This window comes from Betta splendens, chromosome 22, assembly GCF_900634795.4.
Source record: "Betta splendens chromosome 22, fBetSpl5.4, whole genome shotgun sequence".
NCBI classification, from domain to species: domain Eukaryota; kingdom Metazoa; phylum Chordata; class Actinopteri; order Anabantiformes; family Osphronemidae; genus Betta; species Betta splendens.
Genome location: NC_040900.2, coordinates 2,982,780 through 2,996,436, shown reverse-complemented (window position 1 = coordinate 2,996,436; position 13,657 = coordinate 2,982,780). Strand labels below are relative to the sequence as shown.

The following is a 13,657-nucleotide window of genomic DNA, read 5'->3' as shown; positions in this document are numbered from 1 at the left end:
ATGATGTATTTGGCCACCGAGCCAAGCTAATGACTGCCATCAAATGTGATTTGAGTTTTCAGCCGTGGTTATCTCAGTGAAGCCCAATTTATTTAGTGTCACCTTTTAACTACAGCATTTGGCATAGACACATGGCCAATGGAAACATGAGTAAAGGCTGTTTGGACTTTGCTAATCGGTTAATGATGGAGACATTTCAGACACCCATTTACAATATGACGCCTAATGATGCTATCTGCTGAAGGAAGGGATATGAATTGAGACGTTTATAGAGTCTGGATAATTGTAACAAACACAGCGATAATTCCAGATTAGCTCTGAGAAGTATATATTGTTTATTAGTAGTACAGACTTTAAATCACATAGAAAACAAACACATTGCACATCTAGGAATGTCGTGACCAACGTCTGAGCAAACAGACATTCTTCTATTGGGGCGACACATTCCTCAGCACATTCATCCTCTTCTATTACATTTGATTTTCACTTATCAGATGGCTGTTTTTTGAAAAAGCCTCTCTTTTTGGAGCACTCTCACACAAGCCTTTATCAGCTTACCGCTCATTTACATGTATAATTATTACAGGCGCTTCAGGAGCAGTTTGCTAAAAGCTTTATGCAAATTGTAATTAACGGTAATTAAAACCCAGCCTGCTTTGAACGGGAGTCATGTAACAGTACATCATTTACAAAACCAAATTGAATCTAATGCTTTTACTGTGTGAAATCAGCAGGCGGCTGAGATTGGGATAAGAAAGTCCTGTCTGACATTACAGTCCAAAGAACACCAAATACTGTTGCTAAACACTTGGACATGAGCCAAGGGTTGTTGTTAGTCTTTAAATGCTGCAATTATTCAGTCAAACAATTAAAGATCTGTCTTTGCAAAATGTGAAGATATAAAAGTAAATGCCCTGGAGTTGTGGTTTAGGACTTTCCCTGCTGAATAAGCCATAAACTTATGATTAGAGAGATAAATCATCTTAAAGAGACATACGCTTCATGTCTGGGTGTTTGCTCTGTTTTCACAATAAGCCTCCATGCATCGTGTTTCAGAGCCACATACGAACGCCACATTAATGCGTTATAAGAAAACAAAAACGTAACTCCACTTTCATCAGGAATGACTCATGGACCCGACAGAGCAGACTGAGGTAGAGCTCGGCTATTAAGTGTGAAACAATAATCAAGTTAAACGAGACACCAGTTAGCTGTGGTACAGTAGTCTGCCCGTACAATAAAGACTGCCCATGAGCCGTCAAAGAGGCCAAGCCAGTAAACATCAAAAGGAATTCTTCATGTAAACAGTTTGGACCTGCAGTCCCGCTGGGCGAAGAGGACATGCCTTTAAATTAGTTCTCCCCAAGGCAAAAACACTCTGAATAGCAAACAGTGATGGTTTCATACACAAACACGACCACACGGCCACACATGCAAACATATAAAGTATAAAGACGACACTCAGATCTCCACCATTCTGTGGAGCATGCACTTATTTTGCAGTGATTTGCACATGCAGCAAAAACAGGAGATGCACATGTTGGGCCAAAGTCAGATGCTGAGTTATAAACTCTGCAAATCCTACAGTATCTGCAATCCTCATGTTTACTGTAAGTGCATAAAATCACAATCATTTATATTCACCATCAGACTCTGACTGCATTTTATAGAATTAGAGTTCATCCCTGGAAAAAAAGAAATCAAATGTTGGCATAAAGATGTCTTTAGTTTTAGGAGCTTTTGGAAAACTACAAAGGTACAAACAAAACCCCTTTATAAAAAGTTGTAAAGCTCACTAGTTGACACTTCATTTTGTTTGTGTAATTTAAAACATATAATGTGTGAAGCCAACAATTGCCATTTAATAGGCGGCTGCTGTATGTGCCTGACTGTTTCTTGGCATATCACCTTGGACCGTAGTTGTTTGCCCATTTCCAGTCTTTGATATTAATATTTATCACATAATAATAAGAGTCCAACTTTTCCATTTACCTCTAAGGAGCTTTCAGAAACTACGGCAGCTTACATACTTTGCACATCCTTGGAGGAAACTGCTCCTCCGCCTCAGTTCCGGAGCTTTTCTTTCCTTTCTGTGTCCTGCATTGAACCTGGGTGGATGCTGTGAAGACACAGACACTCTCACCTTTCACGCACACGTCCCGTTCCTCTCTAGCTCTCACCATCGCTCATCTTCTGGTCAGCCGGGTATAGATTTCAGCCCCATCTTTATACTCGCTATACCCACATGTTTTAGGGCTATTAAACTGTCAGCACAGATTTACTCAGGATGGAAGCAGAGTGAAGCCAAGAAATGATGCCGACGCGCACATGCGAGGGCACAAAGAGTGAAGAAAACAAGTGAGATGGAGGCTCGAGTGTGAAGAAGAATAAGAGACTAAATAACATGTAGAGTATAGCAGAATGTGTCAAGCCTTTTAATGGCTGAGTTCACAGCGGGAGCTGATGATTACACAGTTGTATCTGGCTACAAGAAGGATTTTAGAAAAGCCAATGGAGTGAGAGACTATGACACTTTACATTAGCACACATATCTTATTCTGTATCTCTTCCATTACTTCATGCCACAATAAATTAAACTTCTTATGTGTCTTTACAACATTTTAAAATAATAAAATTAACAGGACGATGATCTTGAAGAGCTGGAAGGCATGTGTTAATGAATAGTCTCCAAAAGGAGCCAGGCAGTAAATAAGCCTCTTTAAATGGCCACAGTCTGAAGGATGATGTTCTGATGAAGACAACACATTGGGAGACAGGGAGCCATGCGGGCTGTGATGCATCGTTACCCATCCTCAGCAGAAATGCACCAGCATCTCACACTCTGTCAATTTATTCATAATCCTCCCACTCACCAGAACACACGCACAGCGGAACAAGGTGTGACGAACTGAATGAGGGCACGGATGTGGACGTTGATGGCTCTATCTGGATACTACTCCTCACGAGGCATCATCCACTCTGTGTAATGCTGACAGCTAGAATAATAATGGCTGTCACGGCTCAGCGAAGGAACGCTTGGACCTTCACAGCCCAGACTCTACACTGGGCTTGTTTAACTTGCATATTTTCCTGGAAATAGCGGGTCAGCAAATCTGAAAGGATCCCATAACGCCTAAGTGACAGGTCTCTGACATGACACATACTAATTATTTCACATACTGTATGCACACACTGTCCCAGACCGTGTGAAGGAGACACTGATGAGTCTCTGGCCTATGAACAAACAGCATGACAAATTGAAAATACCTTGCTATACAATAAATACAGGAATAGTTGTATTACAATAAGTGAAAATCAAGTGCTATAGTAAAATTAATCTAGTGAAATGAGGTTTATTTGTAACTGTACCGTGTCCCCCAGCCTCCAGTGCACTGTGAAATAACTTTCACAGCAGCACAATAAGCCGCTTCTGCAGAACCTGAAATGGTCCAAACAGACACGAGTTTAAGCTCCTGATGTATTACGTGTTCAGTGCATTGCCGTCTTATCGCGGGAATAGGTAGGCAGCCTTAAGAAGATCAATCACTGAGGCACTACACTGTTGCATGAGAGGAATTTAAAAGTCTATAATTGTTATTCATGAAAAATACACTGACAAAGACGGAGTCTCCTATTCAAACTAGGCGCAGCAAGAGGTAGAGTGAAAGAACACGCTCTGCTTTATTAACAGCCCGAGGGAACCAGATCCCCTTCAATAAATATCATTTGGCATATTCACATCCCACACCTTCAATAATTTACAGTATTGATTTGGAACAAAGTCATATACTGTGACATGAATGCAGAAGTACAGTGCCTTCATTTAATGCTTTAGTGATCTGTGGCTTTTGATTTTGTACATAAAAACCAACAACAATGAAAATACGTCTGAACGCAGCCTAAAGGGAGCTGTGAGAAAACCATCTGTCTCTGTAAACTAACGACTAGACAAAGAGAAATATGCACCACTGATACTTCACGTGACATCCTGATGCCCCCAGGCAAAATGATGAAATGCATCATGGCCCAAACAACTTAGTGTTTAAAAAATAAATCACTCAATCCCCACATTTTAAAGAAGAAACTCATTAATGATTCACCCTTTGACAGTCACTTACAGTTTTCTCCAGGTGATTTAATGCGACTTTGTGTAGTAATTACAGAATTATGCAGAGTGAAACGCAGTAGAGGTCTGTAGTCTCCATTACAACCAAATTATTCTGACTCTGCTCAGCACCGTGCCCAAGCCTTTTCCATTCTGCTGATGTCTAGGTGTCTCTGTGCACACGCACATTATAAGATTATACTTCTATTTTTCATGACATTATATGATAAGATGTATAAAGTTATTGTAAACTCCTCCATCTTCACCAAGAAGTACAGAGGACATTCTGTATCATGTATTATCTCCCACCCTTCACAATAAAAAGCTCATCATCTCTTTGCTTCTATCTCGATGGCTCTCATTCTTCTTTTCTAGATGAATTGATGCTGTACAGTAGCTCACCAGTCATCACTCCTCCTCAGTGTGTGGTATATGTACATATGTAGCAAACATCTAAAACACTTATTTCCCAGCCCTGACCTTAATTTCTGCAAAGTTGCATCATGTAGGTGTTTAAATCAGAGTGTGCTCATAGTTCACATGTCTGGAGATGCTCCAAGATGCTTATCTAACCACAGAGCAATTAGCAGCGTGCTCCTAGACAGTTCTTACTCTACAGCCTGTCTGAACCCTCTGCTAATAAAACACATTTAAATAAATCCAAAACAAAAGGTTGACAATGAGAAGCTTCACGGCATGTGTTATCCAACGTAAGGGCCAGAGGTTCGCTCGACTACGATACAAACGAGTGGAAGCGGTCGATTTCCCTGTGCTGTCTGGATCTGCTTCGTGGCAACTGATGCGGAAAACCTTTTCTTTCTTCAGGTTTAGAGGCAAAAATCCAATGTCAACCCCCCTGAGATCTGACTCTATTCATACCTCTGAATGACACACTTCATACTGCCTGGGTTGAGGAACAGAAATGATTAAATCCAAGCAGTGGCTGCTCTCTCCGCTTCATGACTTGGTTCACCAAAGAAGCCAACTGACAGACAGACACATTCAGTGTCACCAGATGAAACCACCTTGAGAACAATAACATGACAATGTCTGACAAACAGTTAGACAATAACTCTAAGTGATCCTTTTTTAATTTGACTGAACTGGTTGAGGCTGCTCTTATCAACTGTGTCATATGTCCAGATGCCTCTCTCACAACAGCCTCTCAGCAGGGCAGCAGAGGATTAGTAAAGGATTCTTCTGCCATCTCTGGAAGCACAGGACCACAGCCAGCTGCCTCTAGTCTAGTGGCAGGAACCGCAGCCCATCCAGAACCAAAGCCGGCCCCTGACTGAGGTTTACGCAGGCTGTCGAGCCAGCTGCCCACTAATTAGCCTATTAAAATGGAGATCCAGGTACAAGTAGAGCAGCTATATGAAGATCAGCCGCTTTCATATCTTAAGCCCTGGGCAAAGTTAAAATGGATTTTCAGTTCTCAATATTTTTTTATGTCTTCAGTCACATTGTCCACTTATGCCATTATTCTGATAGTAAAGTTTGGAACTGAGTAAAGTTTCACCTTGTGAATACCGTTTAAATGCCTTTATTATAAACTCTACGTGTGCAGCAAATAGAATTTGTAAATTCACCTTCTCCTACTGATCAATCCTCCATGCATTTATTTGCTGTTGTACTACAACATGATACTGACAGATCCCAGAGAGTTTTATTCAAGTGCTTCTTTTGTCCGATTATTCAATTACAACACATGAACCACTTTTACATATCATTTTACCAAGAGAAGAAAAAAAAAAAGAAAGTCAAAAAACTGATCAACCGCCAGCGTGATATCATTAACTCCAGCAGGGGAGACCATCCCTCTCCTTGAAGAATGGCTGACCGCCTGCACATCACTTATAGAGAACACATCAGTCTCTGGTATAACAATGTTGAATCACTGGCTGTATCAACCGCATGGAGCGACAAAATTAAGCTCCTAAATTTCCCTAACAGTCTCTGATGAGTAATGAATCCCTCTGGCTCCCAGGCACGTTCATCCTTTACCAGAGACAAGTTGATTGTCTTTAGATGGCTCTCCGTCTGACACGCAGACTGATGGACAATACTGTACACATGTATATGCACAAAGACACTGTTGAAATTTAAAATAATATAATACGCCGTCAGTGCAGCACAGAATGAGCCACAGTATCTCTGCCTTTCTTTTCGCCTAAAAGTGTATTAAACCAAATATGAGACGTGGAAGATGCGTACGTTTAATTATTTTTAAGCTGCAACTCGTCATATTTCTAAAACAGCTACGCCAGGTAGGTCACACTAATGAAGAGAGCAATAGAAAAGTGCAAATGAATAAAGCAGATGCAGTAGATCAAGTCCTGGTTCACGCAGACAGCATACTAAAAAGAGCAGAGATGGGTCTGTCTGCCTGGACACAGGGCAGCGCTGGGATACTGATCATTTTACCAAAGACTGTGCTGATAGTGTTAGAATTAAATGTTTGCAGAGGACATTATGGGTTATGTTCCTTCTGCCCTGATCTTCCCGTCCTTTATTTTGAGTTGAGTGAGAAGCTGGAAGTAATGACGGACATTTAACTTGTGACCTGCACACGCGCCAACTCCTCTGTTTGGTTCCAGAACACCGGATGAAAAATGTACATTTGAGATCACCTCAATCAATACTCCCATTAAGCCCTAATCAATTGAGCATTAACAAGCTGTTTCTCAGCAAATCGCAGGCCAAGGATTATCTCTTACTGGTTATGCAGAGCACATGCACGGCATGTACCACAAAGTCAATTATACGCGATCCGAGACAAGCCCTAACACACATTTTAGAAAGAGCGCTGTGGCAGCCCATTTAGTTTGAATATCAAAGGTCATCCCATCAATTTTCTCTCCCCCACAAACACGTCAATCTCGACATGAATATTTAATGAACCTGAGCAGAAGTCTGAAACAGGATCTAAAACTCTCAGAGTGATGCACTGAAGGAACGTCCACTGTTCATCTTCCCACTGCAGCCAAGTGCAGAGTCTCTGCTGCATGAATTCTTACTCAGCCATTAACTCGAGTACAGCAGCTTCCTTCAGGCATAAAGACAGAACAGAAGAAATTAAAATCATAACTTCACCCACTTACTTTGACATTCACTTCCTTTTTAAGTATGACTGAACTTTCACTCTTATCTTGTCATGTTCCACAGTTAAACATATGACTTTACTATTGAAGAGCTTTATTAAAAGGGGTTAGTGTACATGAACTCATCTTCTGCTGGTTGCATCAGATGTCTAAACTGTCTGAACACCACAGGACAATGTTTTTATTTTATCACCCTCGATCTTTTTCACTTTTTCTTTGTAATATTTACATCTGCATATAAATAACTCACTATTTACTGTTGCGTATCTTATCTGAGAGTTTCTTGTACAGTACATTGTTTACTGTAACAAATACTGTATAAGTGCTGCTGGAAACATCTGTTCAGCAGGGACCAATATCTCAAACATGTACAAACACAGCTCAACTAACTTGCAGTACATTCATTGTCTGACATTTGAAAAGGCCAATCTAAATTGTTGCACTCTTTTCTACTGCAAAGCCTGAACATCACACTACTAGAAATCTGACTCTTGGTTTGTATTTCTACCAGCTTATCCCCTAAATTAGTTTTTAATAGTCTTCTCCAGACTAGTCATTTCTGTACAGCGAGCAAAAGCTACAGAAACAGCGGCGTCAAAGCCAAAGCTGGTGTAGTAACACTACACTAGATGACTTCTAAATAGGCAAGAAGACTAATCCCATACACACTGTGCCTCTAATCTCCATACAGAAGACAAGTACACAAAGTGAACAGAGAGGGTTTTATCCATGGATGCACTCTTCCACTGTCTGGGTTCCAGAGGTGTGGGTGCAAAGATAAACGAGGTGGAAGAGGGATTAAAATGTCCCAAACAGTCAGACTGTTTAATTGAAAGTCCCCCCGGGAGCCTGCAGAGGTGACAGGAGGGCGGGAAGGATGTCTAGGGAGCCCCCGCCAGAGATCCTCGTAGGTGAATCCATTCCCTCATCACCTCTCAATAAGAGATGATAAATAGTGGACCCTCAGGATCCCGCAGGGGACGGGCCACGCCACTGACCGCGCACTCTGCTGCCTTTGTGTCAGAGATAGAGCATTGTGGGCGGAGTTGTGCCTCGATCAATAATTAATCAAAACATTTTTTTGAGTGGTCTGAGCAGCTCTGAGATAAATATACCATGGCCCACATTTTCCGTTAAGCGTGAGCAGCGTTCTTTTTTTCGATATGGAAGAGGCCGGTAAACGCTGACAAGATAGGAAGGCTGTGACAGCCTGTGACAGAGCGAGCTGGGCTCACTTTAGCTGCAAGCTGTTCCGTTAGCTGCAGTAATGTCGGCTGTCACACACAAAGGGCAACGCATTAGAGCTAGTGCCATAGCCAGACTGCACAGCAGGTTTTCAGGCAGAGTACTGTAAGTGTAGGTGACCTGCACTTAAGCTGCATTCACAGAACAATACACCACAGCTGTGGTTATAATACAGATTTGTTACCTCGCCTGTGTAGACGCTTAAACAGAGGCTTCTTTAACAGGGAAGTGAGAATCAGTATCATTCCTATTTCCCTAAGCCTTTTTAAACCATGTTTGCATGTTTTTCTTTAATAAATGTTGAAATGATTTCATTTAAAATGGTAGGAAGTAAGAGTGTGATTTAAATCCGGTCCTGGAAACCTCTACACTATTTCATCTTTTGTTCTGCCCACTACTTTAACAGAGCACCCAACCATATGACTGACACGGCTGACTGATGGCTTTTGTCAGATCAATGGGATGTGAACAAGTGCTGCGATAATGTTGTTAGCGGCATCATTTTCTCTTGTTCGTGGTTGAACTGGTGATTGATAGAGGTTGTGAGTAGGTAGAGTAGTGGTAGCCAAGGTCAAAAACAGTGTACGGCTGCACTTGCTGTTAAAACAGTGAGAAAAGAGCTGCTAACGCATCTGCTTTAGACTCCTTCATTGGATTGTTCTGCTTTAAGGAATGTCCAGCGTGATCTGACACAGCCACACTTCAAATGTGTGCGCTATGAAAATCAGACAATGTCACATAGTGAGCTATTCCTGAGAGATTAGCATCTTGTACTGTCGCATCATCACTGCTGAACGCCTCCATCTTTGACCCGTGAAAGCCCGGAGATGAATAAAGAGAAGGCTGGAATCAAAGCCATAAATGGTTTCCCAAATCTATATTCAGTGAATGCTGAGGAAATGGCACTTAGCTGTGATTCACAGTAGATGCAGTGTCCATTAGGGTAAGAGGCACAAAGACTCCATTTAACAAAAGCTCCTGTAACGCTTTGGTTAATGTCAATCTCTTTCATGGTGAGCTAATGTGGTTATAATGATTCACGATGGAGGTGCCAGAGGTGCTGAAGTTGATTGGTTTAAATTTACTTTTTTAGCACAGACTTCTGGGAACATTTAGAGATTCATCCCACAAGTATTTGACTTAAAACACAGAACGAGCCACCGGCTCTCTAACCGATGTGATTATGTGGCTGCTAAACTCCTGTTAGTCTTACTTCACACTAAATCCACAAGTGTGCTCGTTTGCATTTTTAATTAGCTGAACTGAGAATATTAATTAGTTGAGAAAATGCCATTTCTTTTTGTTTAACAGATTAGAGATGCTTACTTGATTCTCAATTAGCTGCTTAAATAAAGCTGTATGCATTTGTTTGTGTGAAGCCGTTTGTTCCAAACCTAACATGCCACTATGCAAATAGCGGCGCAGGGCAACTCGACAAGCGTGACAGAAAACAAATCAGTCTGGGCTTAGTTCCTTTGATCAGCAGCAAAGCACGGCGGTCACTTTAAACAGAAAGTTTGACACATGTGGGTGAGTCATTATAACAACAACAACAACAACAACAGCATCTGAATTCACGCAGGTCTGGTGAAATGTGATTAATGAGATGCTGTTACTTGTTGAAAGTGGCTTTCTTTATAGAACATTACTTCACAAATTTAAACCAAATATTATTGGAGGTGCACCTGCAATTTAAAACAGTTTCCCTTCACTGTAGCACAGTACTGCATTTTGCATCCACCACTTATCTGTCTTGAATAATGTGTATTCACTGTAGGACACAGACTCTCGTCTCTGGCAGACTGGGATCATCTCTACTGTAGTGGTCATTACTGAATTTGCAGAGTGGAAAATGGCAACTTCACTTCTGCTCTTAACCATCTGGTGGCACTCTTCCAGCTTCCAAAAACCCAGAGCGCCCTCCGCTACAGTCCTATAATGGGACCAGAGGAGGCTGCTGCCAGTGAACAAAGGCTTTTGTGATGGAGATCACAGTCTTTCCACACAACAGTCTCATAATCACAAAACATCTTTGGACAATTCCCACTTACAGTGTTCATGTTTCTCCATTTTGCAGGGAATTCTGAAGCCAGTCTAAACAGAACTAAATGCAAAATCCAATGCTCTGCAGCCACAGACAGGCTCTGACTAATGAGTACATCAGTGATTAGGACCCAATCTGTATATCACACCTCCACATTACTATTAATAAACTATAATTGGTAAATGACGTTATTATTGCCACATTAAGAAAATCATTTAATCATCATTAACCTATAGTAATACTTCATTTTGCCTGTTTAGATTGTAATGTTAACTAAATAAACACATTCATATTACTGGTTTATACAAAAAATGATAAAATATTAGTTTAATGCACGTCATCACAGAAAAAGAGACAAAGGATGCAACTTGAGTAGGTCAGAGCGTGGCACTCGGGCTAATGCTGCCCTTATGGCAGCTTTGTTTGACACTGATTTAGCAGCAGTAAGTCACACCATTACCTAATGTCTTCCACAGAATTCGAATGACCCTCGTCATAAAGGACTTTAGCTGAGCCCCTCTCATGCCTGAGTGGCAGCGACCCCCTCTCCCCACGCCCACTGTTTTGACTGTCACCAGCCCCTCCCGTTGGCCCCTTCTCAGCCCTAATGAGCCATCTCCTGGGGCAGGGCTTTACCCCCGCAAGGGGTAAAGAGGCCATCATGTTGCCCATCTGAAAACGACACGTAGCCATGACTTCCCTCTAATTGTGTGTCTGTGTTGCCTCATTTGTTGACTTCATTACAAATTCACCCCCCCATACGTTCCCCTCCCCACTGATAGACCGGCTGTAAGCAATGTGGGGGAGCCTGCAAGTTTCTATTGGCTGGGGAGGACTGTGAGGACGCACATAGCATCCCAGCAAAGTACAGTGAAATATTAAATGCAAATACTGTACCTCATTACAAGACACAGAGAAATGCACACACCCCACAGGACCCTGAGGGACTGTTTGTGTCTGTGGTGGGTTTCAAAGTACACTAGCGAACATTAAATCCCCAGACTTCCTGCGACCCGTAGGACAGGAGACCTTTGGCTGGCACATTAAATATTGATGGTGTAAAGTTATGCAGATTGTTTATTGACTGAAATCACTGACGAAACGGGGGAGGGAAAGAACTCATGTCTGTGTAAAAGCATCACATCTGTAACAAGTTGGATTCCTATTCACTATTATTATCAGCAGGTAGGTAGAGTGTTTCCAGGAACCCACCATGTTATAATAACTGTGAAGTACTGTCTTAATTAGGCATTTCTCTAGAGAAATGCTTCAGCTTCCACAGAATTGATACAATTAGTCTCTAATACCTTAATCACAGCTGATTCAACGTAAACATGGCCCCTCTCCTCTGCCACTCCACTTGGCTGCGACATTTGCCAGGTGGTGTTTGCCTTCACTAAGCTTGGGCTGTCATCACTGCAAGGCCATAGAAGCACCCTGTTTATGTGATTGGAGGCAGTAAAGATACAATATGCTGCATTTGAACAAAACAGAATATATAGTCAATAAGTGCACAGTTTGATCTTTTTCTTTGTGTGTGTTTTTGTTAGCGTAGACTACTAATGTATGCTTTGGTATTTAATATGATTATGCCTGCACAATGCTGCACTGTTGATGAGGGTATTACTTTTGTCACTGCTCATAATCATGTTGACAAAAATGACATTTTGAGAACATGAGCGCAGGCTTCTAGGAGTCAACCCGATAATGTCATCTTCCTGTGAAAGACACATCCGACTGTCGAGATTGTCGGAGATGCAAATTAATTTAGCGGCGTTTAATTAGTGGAATATTGTTTTGCCGTCACAAGCTTCAGAAAGCAGGGATATAAGATTAGGTAAAGAGACAAGGAGAAGAATAACATGATGAGTCATAAAGCAGACAGTGTAGAGAGGAAGGAGATGGATTTCTGTGGCCACTTGTTCATGACATTTTTACTTTATACCATCTATTTTTCCTGAACTTGTGAAACCTCACCTCTATTATTTTTATATTGCGCAGGATTCTATGAGAAGAAACAAAAACAATTAGCATGATCACGACCACTGGATGCCATGTTACGGCATGTCCTGACCTTCTGTTCATCCAGCCAGTCCAGCATTGTTAGGAAAGAGTCCAAACCAAGCAGCACCATATGGTTCATCCCTGGATGGAACCATTCTGCCAACGATACAGTACCTAGACGGCTGGCACAGCTGAGGAGCACGACAGAGCACAGCCTGGGTACCAAATTCACTATGATGTTTATGCTTCATCCCAGAGAGCTGCAGCAATAGATAAATACAGGGAGATAAAGAGGGAGACAGTGATACAGTGTTTTTGCCTTAGGTGAGACACCTGTTACTGTCTTGACATGACAGAGAAAATAGAGATCAGAGGAGATGCTCAGGAGAATGGGCTTGTGCTTTGTGTGTGCATAGCCGAGCTCCTATTGCTGACAGCTCTTTAGAATTTTTGCAGGCTTCAGGTATTTCAAATAGACACAACAACAGTCAAGTTTTTGCAAGTTTTATGATCACATAAATACACATACTCACTCCTCCAGCAAATACACCTACACGCACGGCGCCACAGATGATCACAAACGTGGACAAAGATCTCTTTCACATCTGGAATTGTGGGTGAATCAATAGCACAGAACGCTCTCCGTTTTTCTACTATTGCTTTCATTGATGTGAGTGTTTCTATGGATGTTAGCTACTGTAAATAAAAGAAACGGAATCCAGCTGAACTCACACCCAACACGCTGAGAGTGGGTAAATCAATGCTGGCAGCCATGTTAGAGTGAGCAGACACTAAATAGCACCGGTGTCAGTTTACCTCCATGTTTAGGTAATGCAATCCACCTGACAGAACACACTGATACCCGCTGTACTGAGTACAATGCACCCACAGAAAATGTAATTACAACCTGTTTTTAAGTGTTGTCAACACATGAATAGATGTTGACGTCCACATGCAACCATAGCTACAGGGGATCCTGTGTGAAAGGAGCAGAGGGGGGAAGTATGTAGGCGGAGGGTTGATCCTGACAGGCTGATTGGCATGCAGGTGGAGTACTGCCTCCTCCCAATGCAGCAATACTTCGCTGCAACACTCTGACATGCAGGTGCCACTCAATCAATGCGAGCCCCATTCACACGCTTTCTTTAAAGCACAGAC

General features: G+C 41.9%; 1 protein-coding gene across 1 annotated transcript in view; it reads right to left on the bottom strand.

Moving 5' to 3' along the window:
- Positions 1-13,657, bottom strand: part of c22h14orf180 (chromosome 22 C14orf180 homolog) — a 102,920-nt gene that overhangs the window by 59,223 nt on the left and 30,040 nt on the right. The window lies entirely within an intron of this gene.